We start from the raw sequence: 26,080 nt of genomic DNA, 5'->3' as shown, positions 1-26,080 counted from the left end.
TATGTTCCCCCTGCCAGGCTAGTGACCCTCAACCAGGCCAGTGCCCCAACCCAGGCAGCCTTGGGTTTGCGCCTGAGCTGATGGCAACTGAGGCTGGTGTGCGGTGTGGTGTGGTGTGGGAACGTACCCTGTGGAATGATCTGCAGTGGAGGTAGGGGTCCATCCCCCCAGACCTGCTTCTCAGGGGGATGCAGAGGTGGACAGGGCATTGGTGCTACAGCCAAGGGCATGTGGACAGCCCAGCTGGTGGAAGTAGCCAGGGATAGAGAAGTCACCAAATAGATGGAGAGAAGAGAGGGAAAGGCATGGAGAGCAAGCAGGAGCATGATCTCAGCCGTGTCCCTGAGGAGCAGAGAGAGCTCAGTGGCTAGCTAGAGAGGTGGGAAGGGAAGTGTGTCTGTGTCTGTCATCCTTGTTCATGGGGTTCTAGAGGCTGGTTCAGTTTCTGCTGGTTCAGTCTGGTTCAGTTCTGCTGGTTCAGTTCAGTCTCAGAATGGGCGATGGCTGCCCTGGTTCTCATGGTTTGCAGATCACTGGAGGAGGGTCCCCCACAGCACAAGAAAAAGCCATTTCTGAGCACAGGCTGGATGGGGGATGATTTAGGTGACTTTTCTCCAGGTGGTGAGCCCTATCCTGACCTTGACTTTGGCCAGTTATGCTCTGCCAGGCCTGCGAGAGGATGAGCCTCGGGGTCATCAGGGAGTTTCTGCTGAAAGGGGCACCTGTCAAATGTTCCTCAGAGCACACCTATTCTGTGCTCCCTCTGGCCAGACCTTTCCTGGCTCCTGTGAGTCCAGGTCTCTTGCCTACATTCACATACCCCATCAGCTCACCTTGCGAAATATCCCTGATCCAACTTTCTCTCACCCCTGGCCTGGTCCCTCTGTATCTCTCCCCAGGATGATGGAGCTGCCACCAGAGACTCCTGTTTCTGCCCTTGCCCTGGTGTCTATTCTCAAACAGCAGCCAGAGTGATCCTGTTGAAATAGAAGGTATTTCATGGCAGTCCCCAGCTCAGAACCTCCCAGTACCTCCCATCACAGAGAGAAAGCCAGGCCCTATGACATGGCCCATGTGGACCTACACCAGCTCCCACCCACTGCCTCCCTGCTGATGACTCCCCAGTGCCCTCCAGGTCACCTGCTTCAGCCATGCCGGCCCTTCCTTCCCCGGAAGCCACTGGACAGGCTCCCTCAGGGCATTTGCAGACAAAGCCGCCACAGCTCCCCTTTCCCTTTGGGTGTGACCTCTATGCCACGTGCTTGCCGGGCCTTCTCTGACCACTCCAATTAAAACTGCAACCTTGCCTCCCCAAGGACTGCCTTGCCTGCTGCTTCCTCCAAAGGACTTCTCACTCTAGCCTTCTTGTGATTTTATTTATAGATTTTATTCTGTTATTTCAGATGAAAATTTGAAGCTTCAGAGGCAGGGATATTTTCTCATTTGGGTCACTGTTGTAACCACATATTCCAGAAAGTGCTTGGCACATCAGGGACCTTGACATATCCTTAAGTGGTCATCCTTAAGACCACCTTTAGGACAGTCAGCCAACCACCAGGGCCTTGTGAAGCAGGGAGACTTCCCTGCTTACCCCCAGGCCTTAGCCTTGTGCCCCAGGAAAGGAGGACTCCGCTCCCAGGGAAGTCGCTAAGCATCATTATGGGGTGACATTTCCTTCCATTTCCTAAAGTTTCCTCACGGGAGCTCACAGGAAACCTTGAATTGTAAGACTCCTCTTTTGCCTTATACTTGCTGAATCTAAAATCTGGTTCTGCCCGGAATATTCTAAATAATCAGGGGGATAAAGAAAGAGAATCCTCAAGCAAGGCTTTTCTTTCACTCTCTGCTCAGTTGGCAGCACCAGATGGAGTATGTGGCCATGGTGTGGGCTCATTTATTTATTGATTAAAATGCTTACAAAACCCAGCATGTACAGCCAGGCTGAACATTCAATTAAAAAGCCCAAAATGAAAATTCAGAACTCCTGAATGACAAGTAGGATGTGCAAAGCCAGCTCTCAGCAAAGGAATAAGATGATAAAGCTTTAAGCAGGGAAGGATTTGTTCTATTTATTTATTTTGCCCTTTCCTCTAGAACTTGGAAACAGGAAGGCACTGCACCCCACAGTGTCCAGTCAGTGCACGGTGAGTGAATGAATGAAGCTTGCACAGTGTTGGGTGAACAGCAAGGACATTTGACCAGAGCCAGGTTCATGGATCCCTGCACATAGAGGGATGGGGAGAATAATGTCCCCCAGATACGCTCTCGAGAGGGCACCCTGAGATTTTTTTTTAAGATGGAGTCTCAATCTGTCACCCAGGCTCGAGTACAGTAGTGCGATCTCAGCTCACTGCAACCTCTGCCTCCAAGGTTCAAGCAATTCTTCTGTCTCAGCCTCCCGAGCAGCTGGGACTACAATTGCATGCCACCACATCTAGCTAATTTTTGTATTAGTAGAGACAGGGTTTTACTATGTTGGTCATGCTAGTCTTGAACTCCTGACCTCAAATGATCCACCCGCCTCAGACTTCCAAAGTACTGGGATTACAGGTGTGAGCCACTGCTCCTGGCTACATCCTGAGTTTTTATACCAAGTAAGACCTTGAATGAGGAAAAGACATGAATCCATGCTTCAGAGATGACAGACATCCTTTTCCACAGGGCAGGGTTAGGGGTATGATTGGCAAAAATGCACTGGGGCTTCAAGTTCTTCCTGGTGGTAAGAAACCATTCCTCCTCCATCCATCTTCCTCTTTCTCCTCCATCCATCCATTTTCCTATTCCTCCTTCACTACCTTCCGACATCAGACTGAGCACACTCTTCAGAGCCTACCAGATGGAGTAGACTTCATGTGGGTCGGCCTCCAGCTCCTTTCTCAGAAGTGAGAGTCATCACCTAGAGTGTCATACCCATAGTCCTTACCTTCCAAGGCTCCTGCTAAATTAGAACAACTTGAAAAACAGGCAGAGTGCCCTCTGTGCTGCCTTGGAGGCAGCTGGGCCCTGTTTAGAGGGCGAGGGCCACAGCATGGCTACCAGCTGTCAACTGCAGATGCTGGTGCTGACTAGCCTTGCCTGAGTCTGGCTTCCTCATCTGCAGAGGGGTGGGGCGTCTCACTTTAAAGTTGGGAGACTTCAGTACAGTTGTGGATGAAGTACCTAGCACAGTAAATTCTTAATAAATAATCATTGCTATTTTAATACTGTGAGAATAGAAGGCCAGCTCGCTTGCTGCAAGCCTTAGATTAATCCAAAGACGCAGAGTCAAGAGGGGAATTCCTTTGGTTCCTCTCCACAACTTGATGTCAGGGGTTTGCTGGTCTCTGTGCAACAGGACTCAGACTTTCTCCCACGTGGCCACACTTGCTGCGTGTGGTGTGTGTTGGGGGGGCAGGCTGTGTATCTGTGTGTGTTTTGTGTGGGTTGGGGGAACCATGTGTCTGTGTCTGTGTATGAGCTCATGCAGTCTCTCCTGCATTCCTTTCTTCTGGGGGCTGCTGGCCCCTTCACTCTTTGATGGCAGGTGTCTGAGGATGGAGAGGGCAGTGCTGCAAAGTGACAGCACAAGGTATGCCGGGACACTGGGGTACCCAAAGCCCGTAAACCACAGCCTCTGACAGCCTGGTGTCTATGCTACCACTGTCCCAGGGCCCCTGCGAGCTCACAGCATTCTCCCCACCTCAGGTCATGCCAAGGCCACTAGGCTCCCTTGCATAAAAATTTGAGCTGCATTTTGTTGTTTTGAGGAGAAAAGCGGTTTCTCAAAGGCCGTCGATTCGCGTTTATTTGCTAAGCTGTCCTTGCACTTTCCTACGCTACGCATCTTTTTGGGTGGGTGACCCACAGGTACCATCCTTGTCTTGATTCTGGTCCTGCCTTGTCTCTTTAGGGTGTTTGTCAATTTTGGACAAATGGAGAGAAGTCTGCTCTCAAGGGTGTTGGCCTCAGTAGCTCCCCCTGTGTGGGATGGGGTGCATTTTCTGCCGTCTTTCCTGCAGCCTCTCCTGCATGTCTTTCTGGAGCTGCACTGATTTTAGCATCTTCATTGTGTGACTCAGTTCTCCTCAGGAAGTTATAGAGGTGCAGCATTGTGTGTTTTTATTTCTAGAGTTCTGAGCGTCCGAAGAATTCTGCCCACTGTGTCTTCTCTTCTCCCACTCCTACAGATAGCTGGTCATTTTTCCAGATGACTCTCTTGAACACGGATCTGCAAAGTTGGGCTTGGTACTCCTACAGCCAGTGCTGGGACACATGTGGTTTGTGGTATGTGACCCTTTTGGGTTGCTCTAAGTGTCAGTTTGACATACTTGAATGCTGGGGAATTTTTTTTTGTGACTGTAAGCATCAATTACAGTATATCTGTGATGGATCAGGCAGGAGGGAAAAGGTTACGCTGCAGGAACAGCAAGATGAAATGCTTGCCACTTCTGCTCATGCTGGCCATACCCAAACATAGAGCTGGGGCAGTCCTGCCATGCCATGGAGACAGAGAGCCAGGAATGACCAGGGACAGTGCGTGCCTCCTCTTAGGGCCCCCACAGGGGAGGGCTGTCCCTGCATCGAAGATGCTCCACGGCCCTCTAGGAGCTTGGAGACCAGGCCAGAGATCCATGCTGTGCTGCTGATGGTGCTAAATTTTGACAGTGCTAAATTTCACTGCTGCATAGGGGATTAGCCAACCTGGCCTGCCAAGCCTGGCTCAGGATGGCGTGGCCTCTGGAGTTTCCCACATTTCTGCCGTTGGAAGTGGTCCCAGGAGACAAGGCACCTACATTCTTCCTGTTTTCAGATATGACATTTCATCTGCCCCCAGAGGCTGAAATAAATTAAATAGGGGTGTGCTAAAGAGGATGGAACATTCTAGTGATCTCTACATCTGAACATGAAACTGGATTATCTGATCACCTTAGTTTTTTGTTTGTTTGTTTTTTGTTTTTTTGAGGCAGTGTCTCACTCTGTCACCCAGGCTGGAGTGCAGTGGCATGATCTCAGCTCACTGCAACCTCTGCCTCCCAGGTTCAAGTGATTCTCCTGCCTCAGCCTCCTGAGTAGCAGGGGTTACAAGTGCATACCACCATGCCTGGCTAATTTGTGTGCATGTGTTTGTATGTGTGTGTTTTGTATTTTTTAGTAGAGATGGGGTTTCACCATGTTGGCCAGGCTGGTCTCCAGTTCCTGACCTCAGGTGCTTCATCTGCCTCGGCCTCCCAAAGTGCTGGGACTACAGGCATGAGCCAACAAGCCCAGCTGATATCATTAGTTTTTAAACTCCACTGTAGCCAAGGAACTTTGGAAAAGATTCACTAAGCCCCATCAGGCTCCAAGGACCACCTCCCTCATGTGTGCTTCCTGGTGAATTTGGAACATCTGACCATACGAGGAAAGAGCCTGCCTCTGGCAGGGTTAAAACAAGGTGTGCGTTCAGTTGAATGAGGGTGGGCACTTCTCATTTTTGGGGTCCAGGCGTTTCTCCTTTGCTCACACTGTATTTTTAATGTAGGATGATCTTTGTGTAGACTGGTATATAGCAGAACACTAAGGAGATGAAACTTTTTTAAGTGAAAAGATTTTCAGGCTTAGGTAGTTAGTAAGGGTGGTGACCCTGCAATGCTCTGTTTTCCTTCTGAGTCTCAAGGAAAGAAACCCACCCCATGATGCCCGAGGAGTGGGAGAGGGCCACCATACAGGCTGGCAAGACTAAGTCAGGGAGGTGACAGAGCCAGCCGGCAGCTGCGGGAAACTGCCCACATTTGGATTTTGTTTCATTTGGATTTTTAGTTTTTTAAAAACCACTTTACTGAGGCCTGGTTGGCATATAAAAAGCTGGCCATATTTTACGTATTTAATTTCTACATTTTTACATATTTACATCTTGATGAGTCTGGGGATGAGCCCTTGAAGCTGTCACCACCATCACGACCATGAACAAGTTTATCACCTCCTGGCCCCTTTGTTACTTACATTGTTATTATTTTTGGTAAGAACCCTTACTATCAGATCTACCCTGCTAGCAGTTTTAAGTAGATAGCACAGTATCGTTAGCTGGAGTCACTCTGCTGTACAGTACATCTCCAGAACTTATTCATCTTGCAGAACCAAATTATAGTCTTGGACGAACACCTCTCCATTCCAACCTCAGCCCCTGGTAACCACCATCCTTCCCCTGCTTCTAGGAGTGTGACTTTTTAGATCCAACATATAAGTGAGATCACGTGGTATTTGTCTTTCTGTGACTGGCTTATTTCATTTAGCATAACATCCTCCAAGTTCACCCGTGTTGTCATACATGACAGGACTTCTTTCTTTTTTAAGGCTTAATTGCTCCACATTGTCTGCTAGGGGTTCCTCGTTCCCTGTCTCTGGACCTGCTTCCTGAGTCTCCTTTCTCCAACCCCAGGGTGTGAGTGATCTGGCTCTGACTACGTAAGAGTGGTTAACTCCACTCCACCCACTGAGACTGTCCTCACCCTCTGTCTTTGAGTTCAGATTATTTAGAGCTATTTGAGTTTGAATTTAAATGAATTAAAGTTAGGTAAAATTAAACATTTGGTTTCCCAGTCTCGCTAGCCACTGCTCAGTGCTTGGTGCTAGTGACCACTGCATATAGGAGCTCAGCTAGGGAGAGGTGTGGCCCGTGGAGGAAAGGAGCAGTGACAGGGCTCAGCCCTGCCGGGGACAGCTGTGAATCGTTCAAGTAGACCTCATAAGAGACACTTTAGGGGGAAATGGGAGCCCAGAGAGCCACCTTAGAAGACATGGGGTGATGCTGCTGAGGCCAAGAGCCAGAGTGAAAATTTCTCGCTGGTTTCTGTCCTGTCTGTAAAATCAGCAGCACCTTATAAATAGGAATGTTTAATGTGTGTTGAGTGCCTGATTTATCTGGATATCTGGTTTCGCTGGTACTTTCCCGGCCTGGGCTTCGTGTGGTTCCCTGTCTGAATGTTATTTGAGTCCATGCTGTAAGATTGCCTTCTTAGAGACTTATGATTATTCTGATAATATTCATCTCTTAGAAGGGGGTCCACAGTCGGGGGTATGTTGATCTTTTGGATTAGTTGCCAGGGTTGTGATGTTCTAATATATCTCTTTCTCAGCTGGTTTTAACCTGCTGACGGCTTCCTCCTGGGAAGTTCAGTGATTCATTCCAGACTGGAGGCATTTTCACTGAGGCCTGTATGATGTCCCCTGAAGAGGATGAAGTGCCTCTTCTGTGGTTACCTTACATAGCAGGCATGGCCATGGAGGGCCGTACAGGTGTCTCGGGGCAATCCAGAGTCCCTTCTTAAGGGACTGTTGTGCTTCCTATTTTTCCTGTCCCCATCCCAGTTCTGGCCCCTGGAGGCTCAAGGAGTCCCTGCTAGTTTCCCTCCAGTCTCCCCATCTTACTTCCCACTCTGGGCGCAGAAGTGCTGTTTGGAAATGATGCATCCAGGAGCTCTGTACAAGCAGTAGACAGGCTCAGCTAAGCTAAGGGAAATGAGAATGCAAAGCTCCAGCAGGTCCTCTTGGCTGCGGGCCTCATGTGCACACAGCATACACTCAGTTCTGGTGCATGCCTGTCACTGTACACTCCTTCATGTGCTGTTGCGTGGCCACAGTGCGGGAGGATGCACGTTCCAGGCACTATTCTCTGCGGCTCCCTGAGACGGATGCCATAACACTTGCTGGAGGTGGTCTCAGAGGCTGGGGCTGCTTGGCATTGAGAAACAGCAGGTGACAAGAGAAGAAAGCAATCCATGCAGAGCCCTTCCCCACACCTGGAGCTCTCCCTTTAGGCTGCTCCTCCGGCTGCCCCTTCTTTGCTCATTCAGCACAGTATTTAGTGAGCTCAATAGATCTGGGCATTATAGAGTTAAGGGTAACTTCAGCAGTGGCTTGCTGCTTTCTTCTGGGCTCTTACGTGGGATGTGCTTGGGATATTGCTTTTGTCCTACCTCATGCCAAGGTTGCTTCATTCAGTGTCAGCAGGAAGCAGACACCATATTGTCAACACAACACTTACAGAGAAAATCCATTAAAATGGTCAGAGCAGACTATCTTTCAGAAGAGATGCAGAGTCTGCCAAATGCAGACCCCAGGGAGTGTCAGCAGTGGGGCCGGGACGAGGGGTGGATAGAAGGGTACCACACATGTATTTGCAGGCCACTCTGTGCCACTGTTCTGACCCCTGCATGTCCCTACCTCCAGACCCTGTGCATACTCCAGCAGCACCTGCAGAGTGCTTGGAGGTTCCTCCTGGAGGCTTCCTAGGGCTTCTGATTCCATCCTGCTGCTGCTCTTGCAGGCAGGCTCCACATCCTGCAGAAGAAATGAGAGGAGAGCAGGTGCGGTACAGAGGCAGGGCAGGGACCCTCTGTCCGTACATCTCCAACCTGCCCTTGTGGATGCCATTTCTCTGACTGTACAGTGGCTGCACATCCTGCAGAAGAAATGAGAGGAGAGCAGGTGCGGTACAGAGGCAGGGCAGGGACCCTCTGTCCGTACATCTCCAACCTGCCCTTGTGGATGCCATTTCTCTGACTGTACAGTGGCTGGTGGTGTTCTCCAGGCAGGAAGTCACATGCCATGACTGCGACTTACTGTTACACAAGTATTGGAATGATTTCATGCCATTAGCAGTTGGTGCACTCCAGATGCCCTGTATCCTAGCATGTTACTTAAGACAACTCCAACCTGGATGACAGGATCACATTTCCTTTTGCTTGGTTATCCCACTAGGGGATGGTACAGGAAGAAACTAACAAAGTACAGGACCCTTTGACAGACCGGTTGATTACATAGTTTCCAGGTTGCTGTGGTTGATGTGTATGTTGAGTAAGTCGCAGGAGAGCTGAAGCGTGGTTCACATGTGTGTGTAGTACACAGAGGGCCGTGGCATGCATGCCCATGTGGACGGCTGGCGGTGTGCTTATGGAGGCATTTTTGCTCAACTGCTTGCCGCTTGGCATGAACAACTCAGGTAACATAACTGAGGGCACATGTTATTATTGCAGTGCAGTTTTAGTTTATAAATGTAAGGCTTTTGTGTCTTTACTGATTCTTTGTGTAATCAACAAATGTCCTTTATTTCTTTCTTACAGTGACTTGAAATTTTTAAAAAATTGTACCTGTTGTACTCTTCATCAGGTAACATTCACATGTAGTTTTCACTGCTGGGAGGTGTATGTTTGGAAATTGAATATACATGATTACCCTTTTGCAAAATAGACTTGTATGTAGCCTCACTGATTTAATTCTCAAATTTGCATTGTAATATATGATATTGAAGATGTTCTGCTAGGATGCTCGCAGGAGCACTCGGCCAGAAGTTAGGAAAAGGATCGTTTGTGGGCAGGCAGGACGCTGCGTTCATGCCGTAGGCCGCAGCTTGGAACAGATAAGATGCTCGTTTATTCCAGCTTCCTGGAAGCAGTGGCCCTTGATGATAAGACTGAAGGACCCAGCCTGTGGGCATGCCTTTCTGACTGATGTACCCTCGTGGTGGTTTTGTTTTCCCTTGTCTGACTTCACTCTGAAAAGGGCACTAATTTGAAGTGATGAGCAAGCCGTGTCAAGGCTGCCCACATGGCACAGTCAGCAAACTTTACTAAAATGGTGGTTTGGCTCATTCCTTATTGTTATTTTTTTCATTACAGCTTTGAAGTTGCTTTCGCATTTTCTTACACCCACATTTCCTTCCACGCCCTGCCAGTGGATGGGATGGAGTCACACAGGCTTTGGAGTTGGTGTCTTCTGTGGTCAGCTGCTGCTGGTGCTATCCAGTTTTGAACTGACTTGAGCGTTGTGGTGGCTGCTGTAGCAGTCAGCCATAGACTAGGGGAACCTAGCATGTGTTTTTATGGTTTCTTTTAACATTGTTTGTTCAAAATTATGTCACTTATTCACAACTGGCTATTTGTTTATTTCAGAACTCCAAATCTTGTAAAGTCTAATAAAAATCTTATACAATCTTATACAGTTTAGTAAACAAAACACAAAAGGCCAGAGGGACAGTTGTACCTCAGAGCTAGGGCTCTGAGTCCTGCCCACTTGTCTTGTGTATTAGTTCCCTACTCAAGGTTGGCTTGCTCTTCTTTCTAATAATTCTAACAAGCTTAGTGGGTTTTTTATTGTGGCATAATACACATAACAAAAAAGCCATTATAATGTGTACCAGTGGCATTTATCTCATTCCAGTGTGGTGTGACCATCAGCACTGTCTAGTTCCAGAAGTTTCCTCTACCCATCAGCAGCCACCCCAGGGCCCCCTGGGCCCCTTCTTCCTGGCCTCAGGCCACCACAACCTGCTTTCTTTCTCTGTGAATTTGCCTACTCTGGAGATTTGATATAAAAGAAATTATACAATATGCCCTTTGGTCTAGCTTCTTTCTCTTCAGGTTTTCGAACTTCATCCAGGATCATATCATATATCAGAATTCCATTCCCCTTTATGGCTGAAGAATATCCCACTATGTGGAATTTCCACATTTCGTTTATCCATTCATCTGCTTATGGACATTTGGGCTGTTTCCACCTTTTGGCTTTTGGGGTTAGAGCTGCTTGGGGTACAAGCATTTATTTGAACGCCTGTCTTAGATTTTAGGTATATACCTAGGAATGGAATTGCTGGGTCACGTGGTCATTCTAGGTGAATGTTATTGAAGAGTCACTTGATGTTTTCCACAGCAGCTCTTGGGTTGCACTAAAGTGGAAGGAGAGGTCCAGTCTGTGACACGTGGGCAAATCTACAGTGTTAAGAAGAGGCAGGAGGCAGGGAACCCCATGCAAGCCACACACCCTCAGAGGCAGGTGGTGCTCCTGGCTCACATTCTAGGTGATGTTTGCCCCATGCCTGTCAGCCTCATCCATGTGCATGGGCTGAGCTGGAAAGAAACGGGGTACCTGAAAATGGGTTAAGGAGCTTGTCTGTGCCAGTGTCCACCCTGGCATGATATCCGGATCCTTCTTACTCTTCATGAGGCCTAGGCCTTACCCCAAACCTGCACATGTCCATTCCAAGGGCATAGCCTGGCATCTGTGTCCTGCTGCATTTATTTAAATGTAGTTCAGCGTAATGCACAGCCAGGGATGAGACTGCCGGTGAAGTGTCACATTTTAAGATGTGCTTGTAAGAGGCATGGATACAAGGCCAGGCCTTCATGGCTGGCATTTGGTTGCTTGCCATGGGCCAAGCGCTGCCCTCCTTGCTGGGTGGGTGGTGTACCAGTTGGTTATCACAATGGTTGTAAGCATCATTGTCATCACCCTGTGGTAGAAGAGGACACTGAGGCCCAGAGAGGGGCTGTCCTTGGCCAAGGCCTCATAGCCTTGAGTAGGGGCTCCGGTCAGCAGTGAGGCTCATTTCCTCTTAGGCTCAGCACTCCAGGAGGATGGGAAGAAAACATTCTGGGAAATGAATGGGAGAGACTGATTCTCTGTAGGTAATGTCATGTGCCTTGAGCTGAAAGATGCTTCTGGTTTCTTTGTAGCGATGGGGTCAGCTGCTCTAGGCAGCTGTGGCAGCATGAGTGAAGCAGAAGGGCTCATTCCAGTGCATGTGGGGGAGAGGAGGGAGGTTGGCTTAGCTAGAGCAGAGGGGTTTGAAGGGTGAGAGTGGAGGAGATATTTGGAAAGGTGTGTTGGGACCCGTATGCAAGGTAATGTGTTTGGACTTCGTTTTGTAGGGCACAAGACAGTTAAGGCTTTGGAACTGGGAGGAAAGCAACAAGAAGGAGTACCCGGGTCGTGGGACACTGGACATTGAGAAAGGGAAGAGGCAATGGGGGAAGAGAGGGGCTATGAGACCCAGGGCACGTGTAGACTTGGGGGACACAGTAGCAGAAAGCAGCAAGCCTGGGCAGTCACCTAATTGCAGGTGCCAAGACAGTATGGTCTGTGTCCCAGGAGACTGGGGGGGTGTCCAGAGACGGGGGGGGCATCAGAATCATGTGGGTCATGTGTATTTAACACCACCTGTTTGAGAAAGCCGGGGCTCAGCATACATTCTAGATGAAAGTTTTCTTTCTTGAAATGGTTAAACTGATAAATCCTCAGTTATCCCAAAGGCTCAGGATTCCAGAAAATGGCTATGTTGAAGGATAGATCCTCTAGATCTTGTGAGAGTGATTATACCCCTGCCTTGGTGTAGCCAGGGAGCAGAGATGGAGGTTAGGAACCAGAATTCTCCTGGAGAAAGTGAATCGGCCTGAAATGGTGACCTTTGATGTCACCTCCGTGCAGGAATGAATTTCTCTACCATATGAATAACACCATCAACTAATACATTTTTATTATTCCTGCCACTTCATAAATAGTGTTTCCATCTTAATTTGCATGTGTCTGTCACTCTCCATGGTCTTTAAAGGTTTATATAAATTTGTAAATTAGTCCTCCTTTACATGCATAAGGCAAACCAGCCCCTTGATGAAACCTTTGATGAATCTTTTTACAAGTGCATAATCTCCACCAGCCAGTTTCTTATTCTGTAAATTATTTTGCCATTTTGGTTTTTTTAAATTTGGGATGTGACAGTACTGGCATCAAATTTCTGTCCAGTGAACAGGAGAATTAGACCACCAAAATGTTAGAGGAGACCCTCTGAGTTGGTAGAGATTGGAGCAGAGCTAAGCCTTCACTGGTGAACATAAGAAACTTAGTCTCCCCATATGAGTCTCATTCTTGTCAAAGCCCTCAGTTTGAGAACCCCCAGCAGACATTCTAAGCTGAGCTGTCCCGTAAAGTAGCCACTGGCCACGTTCAGTGAACAGCTACCACATTGAAGAGCCTACATATGACACATTTCCATCAGTGCAGAAAGTTCCACTGGATGGCACTGCTCCAGAATAATGGGAAAAAAAGGAGACCTGTTTTACTTTACTGAATATATTTAGCAGAAGGTCTTATTTGATGACTTTTCTCCGGGGCCACCTTGTCAAGTGGGGAGGGCTATATAGTCTCTCCATAATAAGGCAGAAAGAAGTGCCCACTGGGAAACACCCAGCAATTTAATAGGGCCCTGGGTCTAATGCCAACTTGGGGCTATTAATACCAAGCCAGTCAAAGTGGTTTGTTCCTCGAGTCTTGCAACTCCATTAGTGATTCAAAACAAAGCAAAGTAAACCTCTGTCCCTCTCTCTGTAGGACAGTTGCAGGGAAACAATAGCTTATGTCTGTGGAATGGACTTGCTTTTACTAAGAGGCAGCAAGGAAGTATCTCAGCATGAAAACATGCTTATACAGAATGACCATCAGTTTTTGGTGTAAGCAAAGGGGACCGTGTGTGCCTGTAGTGTGCTGTCTGTGCAGAACTGTCAGAAACTGTCAGTGATGCACAAGGACATGTGTGTCCAGAGACGAGGTCTGGGCAGGCTTTCCTGGCGGCCATAAAGGGGCGAGCTCTGTCTCAGTCCAGGCTTTCCCACCCAGGGTTCCTCTGGGGCTCTTTCATCTCATTCTGTCTGGCTCTTGTGACATTTAGAGCATTCAAGTGAATGCTGGTTGCCACCTTGGTTGGAAGGGATGGTGCCGCTTTTCCACCCTGGAATGACCTTTGATCTTACCTGTCAGGACTTGATCTAGGCCTCAACGCCACCAGTTCCCAGAACATGACCTGTGACCAGAGTGGGTCTCTGTCTGTGTGTTGTATTGGAGAATGTGGAGGCTTTTGAGATGTGTTAGCAGAAATCTTTTGGGTCTATGTGAGATTTCATGTGCATGTATCAGAGGCTTTTTTTCACCCAAATTGCAAAGATTTTTAGTATTTAGGGATTTGATATGGCTAGAAAAATACATTTCCAGAATGCAGTTTTAAAGCAGGAAAAACCTAAAGCTTTCGAAAAGAGAGGGCAAGGCAGGCTAGAGGAGTTGCTCAGAGCTGATTTTTTTTAACCTCTGGGTCTGAGGAAGGTTCCACCATGTCCTGGCTCTTGGGCTTCATCTCTCGCAGCAGATCTGCACAGCTCTAACTGGGCTATCAGTGTTCTGGGCCTTGGTCCAGGAGTCTGGGTGGTTGCTGGGAAGGGGATGGAGGGAAGGCAAGTCGCCAGGTGATGGTGGCTGGCTCTGCATACTCCTGCTCCTGGAGAGGCCATGAGTGTCATGTTCCTCCCTGGCTCTGGCTTCCTGTTCATCACAGGAGGACCACAGTTGTGATGTCAGTGTGATCTTCACTACACATAGCCTTTAACAAGGTACCCTGTGACATGAAGAGAACTTGTCACTAGTCATAGAGATTTCTTTTGCTTTTTTGTTTTAAATAGACTTTCTGTTTTAGAGCAGTTTTAGGTTCAAAGCAAGATAGAGCAGAAGGTACAGAGAATTCCCATGGACCTCCTGCCCTGGCATGTGCAGCCTCCCCAACCATCAGCATCTGCCATCAGAGTGGTGTCACATTAGGGTTCACTCTTGGTGTTGGACATTTCATGGGTTTGGACAAATATATAAGGCCATGTATCCACCATTAAAGTTTCACACTCAGTACTTTCCCTGCATTAAAAACCCTATGCTCTACCTGGTCATCCTTCCCTGGCCCCACCCCCGAGCCGCCTTGGGTCTTTGCACCGTCTCCATAGTTCTGCTTTCTCCAGAACATCATACAGTTGGAATCATACAGTGTGTAGCCTTTTCAGACTCAGTAATTCATGTTTGAGGTTCCTCTGTCTTTCCATGGCTTCATAGTTGATTTCTTTTTATGGCTGAATAATACTCCATTGTCTGGGTAGACCCCAGTTTGGTTATCCACTCAATCCCAAGACCATCTCGGTGGCTTCCGTATTCTGGCAGTTATGGATAAAGCTGCTATAAACTTTCATGAGCGGGTTTCTGTGCGGAAACAGGGACATGGTCTGCTCCACGCTGGGGAGACCCAGCCCCCACCCTGCCCTTTCCCTAGGCCTGGGAGGTTTAGCTTTGGCAGCAGCCTGGCTCACAGCAGGGACTTGGTTCTAGGTCTTGTTCTGCCCAGCCTGCCTCATCTCTTTCCCTGCTCCTTCCGAGGTACAGAACAGTCAAAGTCCACCTTGGTTTCTGTGACTTGCTGGACCTGGAAAATGAGGACTTGCTTGAGTTTAAGTGACTTCAGATGCATAAATATTAGTTGCTGCTGTTTCTCTACTACGGTATCATAATGAGGTCGGTGCAGAGTGCAAGGGTGCCTCCCTGCGAACAGGCTTCTGCTCATGAGTGCCTTCATGGTGTCCTGGTGCTAACTGGAGACATATCCTAGGACTTTAAGAACTAGCACGCCCGTCTCAGGTCAGTCTTCTCAGGAAGACAAATAACTGGAGTCTCAGCCAAGAGGAAAGATGTGCGTGGCAAGGAGCAGCTTGCTGGCTGCACCACCGAGGGGACTTGGACAACTGTGCTGCCTGTCCTGACCGATTCTGTCGCAAAGGCCAGGGGCGGCCTGTGTCTGAATGGAAGGCTAGGCATTAAAAGCAGAGGGCAGGGAGGATAATTGTGATCCTTTCTCTCCTCTGTTTTTCTAAGCCAGAGCAGGCTGAATTTCAGTATGAAAAAAAAAAAAGACCCCTTTAAGCAGAAAAACCATTCTAGGGATACTGAGAAACTTGAAATCCTTGCCTAATTTCAGATTAAGCAAAACATAAGCATTTGGCAAATGCCGAGATTGTAAAATTGTGCAAGCAGAAGAATCACTTTGAAATTTGAAACGCAGCCCCAGATGTTCGGGAGCCTTTCCATGTGGCTGCTCCTCCTAGCGTGACTGGCTAGTGCCTCCCAGCCCCCAGCCGGGTCCCCAGTGCCTGTCCTCTGCCCACTGGCTGCACAGGCATGGGGTGATGAAGAAACGCCACCGAGCGCTAGAAGATTAGGAGGGAATCGTGTGAAGCCTGCTCTCAAAGCCAGAGTGGCTCTCAGAATACGCGTTTATCTGAGTGACTGAATCATAGCACAATCATTCATTTTGGCGACCATGGGATACATGCGATGAGAGAACCGTCGTTTGCCCTTGTGGGTGTGTTGGGTCAAAGTCATGTGAGTAGAACCAGCTCCTGATAGGATCGTCTTGTGCTCGCACTGGGGTAGCATTTGTCTCTTGTCAGCTGTGAGATCAGGGTCCTAGGGAAGCCAGAATAGTCCCTCAGATCAAGCTCTGGCCGGAAGCTGGGGCCACCTTGGCCAGCTGCCAGACACTGACCCTTCTGGAGTTATCCAATCTAAAGCCAAAGTGTGAAAACCCAGCCCTGTTTAGCTCTGGCCTGAGGCTACCCCTCCACTCAGAGGCAGAGATTGGCTTGGACCAGAAAGAGGGATGAACTTCTGGAACCAAAGTCAACTGGAATTCTTTGCCTCTAATAGGTGAGCCAAGTGGATTCAATATGCAATGAAACTGTACTTCAGAACTTCCCTGAGAACATCTGTATTTCAAGTATCTGTCCCAGAACAGATCAAAGCCCTCTGCTAACTGAGATTACAGATGGGAAAGGAGTGGCTTTCCATTGAGCCTGGTGTTTGTATCCTGCTCATTTTAGGAACAGACACTGCTTGTAGGTGTCTGCAGAAGAGGCACTCCCGTCTCTGCCTAGATGGGAGTGTGGCTGGGTTTTTCTCTAGCACCCTATTCTTAGCTGTTGCACTCTAGATGATGCCAGATGGTGACAGTGTCATGGTTTTGCAGGACCAAGAGTTGAGCTTGCTGCATTATTTGGAGTTGAGAAAGAGTTGGTCTCTGGCATCGTGATATGAGCTCTGCATGTATTTCCTCTCTTCCTAAGCCAGTGCAGGCCAGTTAGCTACAAAGAGGCAATTTCCTCAGCTATGTCTGCCTGTGGGCTCAGTGGGGTCGCAAGGAACACCCAGGGCGTCCTTTTCAGCCTGCTGGGCTGAAAGCTTGGATTCACAAGCAATTTCTTTTCTCACTCATGCACTTTGGCTGGGGTGGTGACTGGTCAAGAGAAACACATGTTGGTACAGATCTGTATTCTGAGAGGGGCTCACAAGGCAGAACACAAGCCTACTGGGGCTCATCCCAGAGCAGAAAGGCCCACACCCCCTCATCTTCTCTTATCACCCCTGTTGTTTTTAAACATTCCCCTTATCATCTCCTCCTCTCTTTTTAAAGTGTGCCATCTTGAAGAGTGCTATGCCAGAGCCAAATGGTGTGGGCAGGTGTGGCCTGCCTGCCCGCAGCCTGTCCAGGCCATGTGTGGCTGTTTCCCTTCACTGCCCAGTTCAGTGTAGAGCTTTTTCCAGCCAAACAAAGGCACTTCTGTCCCCTTAGAGGAGAGAGAGCCAATAGGAATGTCGGCCCATTTGCCCAGCATTTGGGATCTAGAAATCCTCCGATGATTACATCTGGGGTCCGTCCTTGCTGGGGCAGGGTGAACAAGCAGCTGTGGGAAGTAGGAGAGGTCATAGTGGGGGATGGGGGGTACTATTCTGGAGGTTCCCAGTTGGAGCTATTAGCATTCTAGGTTTTCATGGGGCTTTTGCCTTGAGGCTGGGGGTGGCCTTTTATGCTCCCTTCCTTAGGATTGGAACCAAGTCCCACTAGTGCTCCTGGAAAGCCTGTAGAAGCAACATGACTCTTCTCTCAGCCCAGTTTTCATGGCCATTACAGCCCTGGGTTTGCCTCTGCTTGATTTGTCAATTGTAATTCTGTTGTCAAGGGCTGCTTCCTGGGCAGAGGAGAGTGGTGGGCATGAGAGCAGAGGTTTCCTTTCTGTTCTCTGCAAGTCGGCCAGTAGTCACCAGGACTGGAGAGGGAAGTACAGGCTCTTGCCCTTTTCTGAGCCCCCCTGAGCAGCAAGTGCAATGTTTGGTCGTACCACAGTGAGTGCAAAACCGTCTTTCCTGCTAGAACCACTGCAGGCACACATCCTTAGCAGTGAGCCATGACTTCTTCCTCACGTCTTCTCCTTCGGGCCAGTTATACCCTTTCAGGCTAAAAGGCAGGCTGTCCTACCTGCTGGATCCATGCTCGTTACCAGGGAGGAGTTTAGGCCTCTCCCCACCTAATCAGAATGTCTAAACCCTCTACTTACTAGGTCACCAAAATCAGTGCTGGATTCCAGCTCTGTAACACTCAGTATGCACAACTGTTGTTCTTGTGAAATTACTGGCATTCCTCTTCTGTAAAGACGTCAACCCAGCAGATGAGCAGGCAAGTGAAAAACATCAGACAGATGAACTTCTTACTGGGGGAAAATAAAACTTGAGGCACATTGCTTTGCTTGCTATACATGGACAGGCAGAGTGGTTGGATGGAGTGGCCATGGACTCGGGTGCCGGATGGAGATTCAAATCCCTGCCCTATGATGCTCATCACCTGGGTTAACCTTTCTGAACCACAAATGCTTCATCTGTAAACTAATGGTAATATTGCCGTCTTGCAGGGTTTTTGAATATGGATTAGATTGTATGTAAGGCATCTAAGATTGTTCCATGGGAGCTCAAAAATGGCTGCTCTTACTGATAACTTACAGAAATGTAAGTAATGATTACTACTGATAATTATTAATAAGTAATATTCATGTAATATTCATGCAAGAAAGATTCAGGGACACACAAGACTCCATGTGCATGGATGCATCTCTCAAATGCTTCTTTGCTACTCTTCACATTCTTTGAGGTATGCAGTCAGTAATAGAACTCAAATCTTATGTCCTCAGATTCACTTTTAATTAGCCTGTTCTCATCAAAATGCCATTCCATTATTATCTTGCCACTTAATTTAGTAAATTGGTAGAGCAAATGTGGCATGCAAATTGCCTCTTCCCCCCCAGAACGTCATCATTCATTGCCAAAGCCTATGTGGATTGGGAGCATTTGGAGTGGAAATTAGTTGAGTTCAGGGCATGCAGTTGTTGAATTTTGATTATCAGCTTATAGTATTTTTTAAAATTAGATTACGCTTTGTTTCCATTTAACAAAGGAAGATAAATGTTGTGGTTGATGTTTTTATTAAAATAGAAATTTAACAAACATTCTCCCATAACTGGGTAGATTACAGGACATGAGACAATCAGTAGAGGATTACATTTTGCAAAGCCAATTTTGGAGCCTTGTCTCCATAAAACCCTCTTGTGGCAGAAGGGATCTGGAAACTATGAATATGTTTGTAATAAGTGTCAGCCCTGGCCCCGTGCCGTGCAATTCAAGGATAGACAGATTTTTGGAGGGGAGATCTACTTCCAACTACTATCATTCTGCTGGAGAGATGTGTTTGCAGGGGATTGCTCACATGTCGACATCATAGACTGGCCATGAAAATCCCAAGGTTTTGTCAAATTCCAGTGGATTCCCACTGCTTACTTCAAGTTCAAGTGTGGTTAGGACTTCAGGGCTTCCCTGAAGGGGAGATGGGTCCCTTTTCTGGTGGATCAGAGCTCTGAAGATGGTTGGTCCTGGTAATTCATTATGAAAGCAAATACCACATTGCAAAAAGTGGATGGCTCTTTTTAAAATAAGTCCCCTTGACAACTGGAAGGCACAGCAAGAAATGACAAAGGGTAAAGGAGAGAAACAGGGAGAGGGAAATAATGAGGAAAGGGAAATAGAAGGATAAGGAGTAAGGAGGAGGAAGAGAGAAAGAGACAAGAGACAGACAGGAGACTCAGCATCCCTTCAAGCATCCTGGAATACCCCAAATAATCACCACTCCTTCTCCCTTCTTGCTGGAACCTTGTGTATTTTGCGTTTCCTGTTGAAGTCATAAATCCAGATCTGCTCTATAAACCCATGGAGTCTGAGGGCAGCCAGGGCTGGCAGAGGCAGAACATTTCAACATGTACCGAAATGTTCCCACAGGCAGACTAGGCAGTTGGGGTGGCAGGAACCCAGGATCCTGAACTAGGAGGTGGGTGAGTTGTCTTTGCCTGAGATTTGAGTTTAAATCAGCCAATAAAATTGTCAGCCTTAAGGAAGCTGAAATTTATAAATAAGCCTATAAATAATTTCACAAATAGGGCCTGTGCTGTGTAATAGTCTACACTGATTTGAGAATTACTACAAGAATACATTTGCTGAGTGAATAAATCTGCAATAGTCTCCAGATGAATGCCAAAGGCTGGTCCCCAGCAGAAATAACCCTTTAAAAAGGACTCATTAGCTGAGCACACAGGGCACCCACATAAGTGATTTCTAATTCATTAAGAGGTAGGTGATCAGCTCATATTTTGCTTTTCCAGCAGATAAGAATTCAAATAAGAAACCTTCTCCAACTCAGAAATCAGGCTTCTGGTGCCTGCGAATCTCCTCACGTCAGGATATGGGCAGACAGCTTTAATGCTATCAATTAAAGTTCCATGCACAAACCTTGTAATGTTAAGATGAGGCCAAGAAGTGGCTTTTCCCTGGCTAGATTGGAATTTAATGAGAGTGGGCAGACAATATAAAAAGGCCAAGTCTGGCTGTGGGCAAGGCTGCTGAGCTGTGTTGCAGAGGGATTTTCTTATACCCCTAGGTGGTCTAATTGAAACATTACATCAGAGACAGGAGGGAGCTTGCAGACCTTGCGGGGCTCCCAGCACATGCTCCAGAGAGAGGCCTCAGCTTCCAGAGACAATGCAATGGGTGGGAAGGGGAGGCGTGTATTTCTGGAGTGGGAAGGAGGGCCAGGGGCCATCAGGACCCTCTGGCTCATCAGGTCTAGGGCTGGGAGTCATCAGGTATATAGCAGGCACTGACTGGCACAGGACAAGTGCCTATAAAGCAGGTGACACAGAGGAAGACAAGCTTGAAGAAGAGACCTGTATGACTCCAGCTGTAGGATCCACATTTTTGCCATGGCAGGTATTTGTGTGAATGAAGAATCACAAACACACATATGCACGTACTGTCCCAAAGAATATTCAGTGAGATTAAAAAACAGCCAACCCAAGTGCGTTCCCTGTTGGTGATTAGTAGTATGCTGTCCTTCTCCAGGAAGAATACTGTGGGTGGTGGTAGATGGGGTGTGAGTCTAAGCCCCCAGGGAAGCTTGGCCTGACCTGAATATGCATCTGTGCTGGGGCTGGAGACTCCTGATGTGCATGGGGTTTTGGCGAGGTCGAGCTGTGTGTCCTCCAAGCTCCCCGAACCTGTGCCCAGAGATGAGGCAAAGATGGCCTGTTCTCCCACCCTCCTGCCAGAGTGGGCATAAAGACGCTGCTCTAAGCTGTCAACATGTTTTATAGGTGTTAATGATTTTTGTTATTTTAGGTCTCCAAATATCTCAGTGTTAATCTTTTAGCTTTTCTTATGATTTTATGTTTTTAAAAGTGATCTGTAGTATAGTGACAGAGCTGTGCAACTAACACCACTGTCTAATTTCAGAAACTTTCCGTCACTGCAAAAAGAAACGCCATATCCATCAGCAGCCACTCTCTGTTCCTCTACTCCCAGCCCCTGGAAAACTCTAATGTAATTTCTGTCCCTGTGGATCTTTCTGTTCCGGACATTTCCATGAATGGGAGCAGATAATGTGTGGCCTTTTGTGTCTTCTTTCACTTAGCATAATGTTTTCAAGTTTCATCTTGGTTGTAGCATGTATCACTACTTCATGTTTTTGTGGCTGAATAATAATCCATTGTGTGGCTAGACCACATTTTGCATATACCATTCATCAGCAGATGGACATCTGGGATGTTCTCACTTTTTCACCATCACAGGTAGTGCCCTGTGACTATTCATGTACAAGTTTTTTTTAAAATTTATTTTATTTTTTTTAATGGATTGGAGATTTCAGTGGGACGGGAGAATCACAAGGAATCAGGTGTTCAGAGGAATTCATGTACAAGTTTTTTTGTGGACAGGTTTCCATTGCTCTAGGAGTGGGGGTACTGGGTCACATGGTGACTTTCTTTAACCTTCTCAGGGGCTGCCAGGCAGTTGTTCCAAGTGGCTGCACCATTCCATTCCCACCAGCAGTGTGTGACATTCCAGTTTCTCCACACCTTCGTCAGCACTTATGGCCAGTCTTTGTGATTTTAGCCATCCTAGTGGGTGTGAAGTGATTTAGATTGATCTTTTAGATTTCAAAATAATAATGAAAGTTACAGTTGCATCTCAATAGAAGGAAAACCAGGTTGATGATCTGTTGATTGATATTTGCAAAGTGCTAATAAGCCCTTTGAAGACAGTATTTGAAGAAGGCAAGTTAATCCTTTCTCCCGGAGCTCTTTTCTCCCAGACCCCGAAGCTGTAGATCCCTTCTGGTGTAAAGTAGATGAAATTAGAATGGCTGCATAATCCTCGAATGACTTGAAGGAGAGGACGAATGTCCACATGGGGATAGAGACCAACTCTAAATCTGCCTCAGACTCCAAGAGCAGCACTCTCTTTCCCTTGCTGTGCAGAGCATCTGAGTCTCCTTGACGTGAGTGCAAGCACACACACTGGCACACTGTCTCCTGGATGGATCGGTGGAGCTGTCGCTTCCCCAAGTCCTCTCCTCTTCCCATTCCTATACAGTAATGACTAATATAGAAAAATGCAATCACACAGTTTTGGCAAGGAGAAGTCTGTTCTGGGACAGGCCTTTGGCTTGCGTAACAGATGTTTTTAAAATGTGTGCAGTGTTTGTGTCTTGTTTTTCCTAGAGGCTAGAAGGGAGGATGCCGTGGCTCTGACAAGGCCCAAGAGGTCAGGGAGGAGTCCCTTGGCCACATTTCCTCTGCAGTGCTTGGAAACAACTCACTGGCCTTTAATTTTCTGTGAAGATCAGTGTCTCACTTCATCCCTCCAGCTGGCATGGCTGGAGTCAAGGTGGGTTTGTTTACACAGAGCAAGCCAAGAAATCATAGAATCCCAGGAGTGCAGTGGATTTCAGGGACTGCTGTTGACTTTTTTTTTTTTTTTTTTTTTTTTGAGAACAGGTCTTGCTCTGTCACTCAAGCTGGAGTGCAGTGGTATGATCATGGCTCACTGTAACCTCAAACTCCTGGGCCCTAGCAGTCCTCCCACTTCAGCCTCCTGAGTAGCTGGGACTACAAGCATGTTCCACCATGCCCAGCATATCATTTACTTACTTGGTTTTCCCTCCTTCCGCCAGTAACACAGCCCCTTTTCAACATCCCTCAATATGGCTGCGCTGAGTCTACTGTCTACGTAAATCCAAAACAGTTACACAACTCACCACTTCCCAAAGTAGCCTGTCCCATTCTCAGCACTAATTGCTAGAAGGTTCTTTCCTATATGCCCACTCATCTCCTGTTCCTTGGAATGTCCTGCAGACTGTGCCAGCCTGGAATAGCATGTAGGGGTTCAGGTGCCTGCTGCACCCTCCTTGTTATTGCAGAGCAAAGATGCTGGTCCGAGCAGGGACCACACCTCCCTTTGTTCCAAATCACTGCTGGGAAAAAGTTCAGAGAGGGTTAAAAGTATGCATGGTGTTTCCATTAGAAATAAATAGCCTTTCTGCTTTATTTTTAATGACATTTTCATGGTGAACCATAATTTTATGTCGTGTTTAAAGAAGAACAGTACAACAAACATTAGTATATCTACCATCAGCCTAAGAAATATGGAGACATAGAGGCCCTCCAGGTGGAATCCTGAGCATGCACCACCTTTTCTCCACAGTGGTAAAACATTTCAGGACAAGCACATACGTGTCTCTGCATTGTTTATTTGACTTTATCTACCTGTGCTTGGTGCTGAATATTAAAGATTTAGCCTCAGAATGTGTTTTTCTGTAACTTGCTTCTTCCACCCCACAAAGAATCAGCTATGTTGATGTACATAGATATCACTCATTTTTTATAGTGTAGAGTTTTTCATGATCTGAATATATCACACATTATTTACTTCACAGTTAATGGATATTTCGGTTCTTCTTTTTTTAAAGATGTGCATATAGAAGTACATCCTTACCCTGGAGAATACTATATTCTTTGGAACAGGATAGCTTGGTGATCAGGCAGAACTTTGCACTCCTACCAGCAGTGGTGTGAGACATTTCCTTCTGCACCCTTGCTGACACTTACTGTTGCCAGACTTTTAAATTTTTGCCAATCTGGTGGGTGTGAAATGGCATCTCATTGTAGTTTAATTTGCAGTTCTCTGATTACCAACGCTGTTGAGTCACTTTTCATGTCCTTGGGGGCCATTTATTTCATAGCCCTTTCTACAATGCCTGTTTGAGTTACTTATCTTTTTCTTGAAAGATCTATCTGTTCTTGAAGATAGATGGATAGTACTTACCTGGTGTTTAAGGCCACTGTTCTAAGTGGTTCTGGATATAGTAACTGTTTCAGTTCTTCCCAATAAAGTAGGTTTTCTTAGGGGGACCCCTGTCTCATGGGTGAGTATCCGTAGGCGCTTGCAACCACTGCCCCAGTGTTTCCCACCAGGTGAGGGCAGAGTAGGGGCTCACACCTGAGTGTGCTGGCTCTACCGTTCAGTTCTGGTTCAACCTCTGGGTTATTGACATATTTTGGATGCTAATACCTTGTAGCAGAGATGTGTGTTAATATCTTCTGTTTATCGATTGTCTTTTTCCTTTGTATTTAATGTCCTTTGATAAATAGAAGGTTTTTAAAAAACATTTAAATGTTGTTCAACTGAACAAATTTTCTTTTATGATGAGTGCTTTGTGTCTTATTTAAAAATCGTTTCCTACCCTGGAGCTTCATATTAACTTCTAAAAGTTGAATAGTTTTGCTTTTCACATTTAAGACTTTAATTCAGCTAGAAATAATACTGTATATGGGATGAGGTGGAGGACAATTTCTTTTTCTATCTAGATAACCTAACTTGCCAACACCATTTATTAAACAATCCAGCCTTTCCCTGCCGCAGGTAAATCACATTATCTGCACATGTTTCTGTGTCTGGACTCTCCCTTCAATTCCGTCGGTGTATTTGTCTATTCTCGATTCAACTATACTATTGTAATTACGGTAACTTATTTAAAGCCTTGCTATCTAGCAGGGCAAGGACTTTCACTCTTCCATATACATTTTAAATCAATTTGTCAAAGACTTCAAAATCCTGTCAAGATTTAAATTGGAAATGCATTTGAACTATACATCAAGTTGGGAGAAAATTATAGCTTTTCTGAATCCTCTTACTCAAGAACATCATATTTCTTGCAATTTATTTAGGTCATCTTTAATGTCTTTTAGTCAAATTGCATAATATGTTCCATAAAGGGAATGTACATTTTTGGTTAAATTTCTATCTAGTACCACTTAAAATAGCAACAAAAATATAAAGTATTTTTAATGATGTATTTTAACTAGTCATTAAAATAGTAGGTAGAAAAGCGGTTGACTTTTCCATGTACCGCTTCCCAGTGTTCCTGTCTTTATGTTTGCCCTTTGCATAAACCTTCCTTTTGTGTCAGTTTAGCAGTTTATTTTTTTTTCTTGTTATTGTGGATACCTTCAAACATACACAATCATGGAGGGTCTAGGACAATGACCCTGTGTCGGGCGATATCTAGCATCAGCAGCTGTTAACACGGTGCCAAACTTACTCCATTTGTCCCACTACTTTTTTTTGTTTTTTGGGGCATCTTTTAAAGAAAATCCCAGATATCGTATTATTTTATATTTCAGTATGTATTACCAACAGATGAACTCTAAAACAAATAAACAAACAAAAAATAAAATTCACCTAACCCACTGTCACATTGTCAGAATTAACAGTAGTTGCCTAACATGAGTCCATGTATAGATTTCCCTGATAGTCTCTAAAATGTCTTCTGATGGTGGTTTTGTTCAAACCTGGATTTAAATAAGGTTCACCATGGCATAGGATCCCGTCTCTCTTATTTCTTTCCATCTCTGGCAGTTCTCACTCTTTCCCGCCTCTTTTCTTCATGCCATTAATTTGTTGAAGAACCTAGTCCCTTGCACTTTAGAGCTCCCCACCCTTGACTGTGTGGGCTGCATCCTTGTAGTGCTGTCTCCCCTGTTCCTCCATTCCCCCTGTTTCCTGTACACTGGTAGTTATATCCAAATACTTGTCTAGATTTGTTTGTTTACACATGTTTGTTTTTCTGAGAACACTTTCTAGATGGGCTTGTGAGCCTCTGAGTTCAACAGTGCCTCAGAATTATCTTTGTACTTTCTAATCCAGCATTGCAGGTTCTCCAGGATGCATAGGTCATGGTACTGATACAGGAAGGGAATTTCAGAAATAATATGGGATAATGCCG

General features: G+C 46.5%; 1 protein-coding gene across 2 annotated transcripts in view; it reads left to right on the top strand.

Annotated features, from left to right (window-relative positions):
• SH3RF3 (SH3 domain containing ring finger 3) overlaps positions 1–26,080 on the top strand; it is a 365,288-nt gene that overhangs the window by 163,984 nt on the left and 175,224 nt on the right. The window lies entirely within an intron of this gene.

The sequence above is a fragment of the Callithrix jacchus genome, chromosome 14 (assembly GCF_049354715.1).
Source record: "Callithrix jacchus isolate 240 chromosome 14, calJac240_pri, whole genome shotgun sequence".
Classification (NCBI taxonomy): Eukaryota; Metazoa; Chordata; class Mammalia; order Primates; family Cebidae; genus Callithrix; species Callithrix jacchus.
This window is presented reverse-complemented; position numbering and strand designations above follow the sequence as displayed.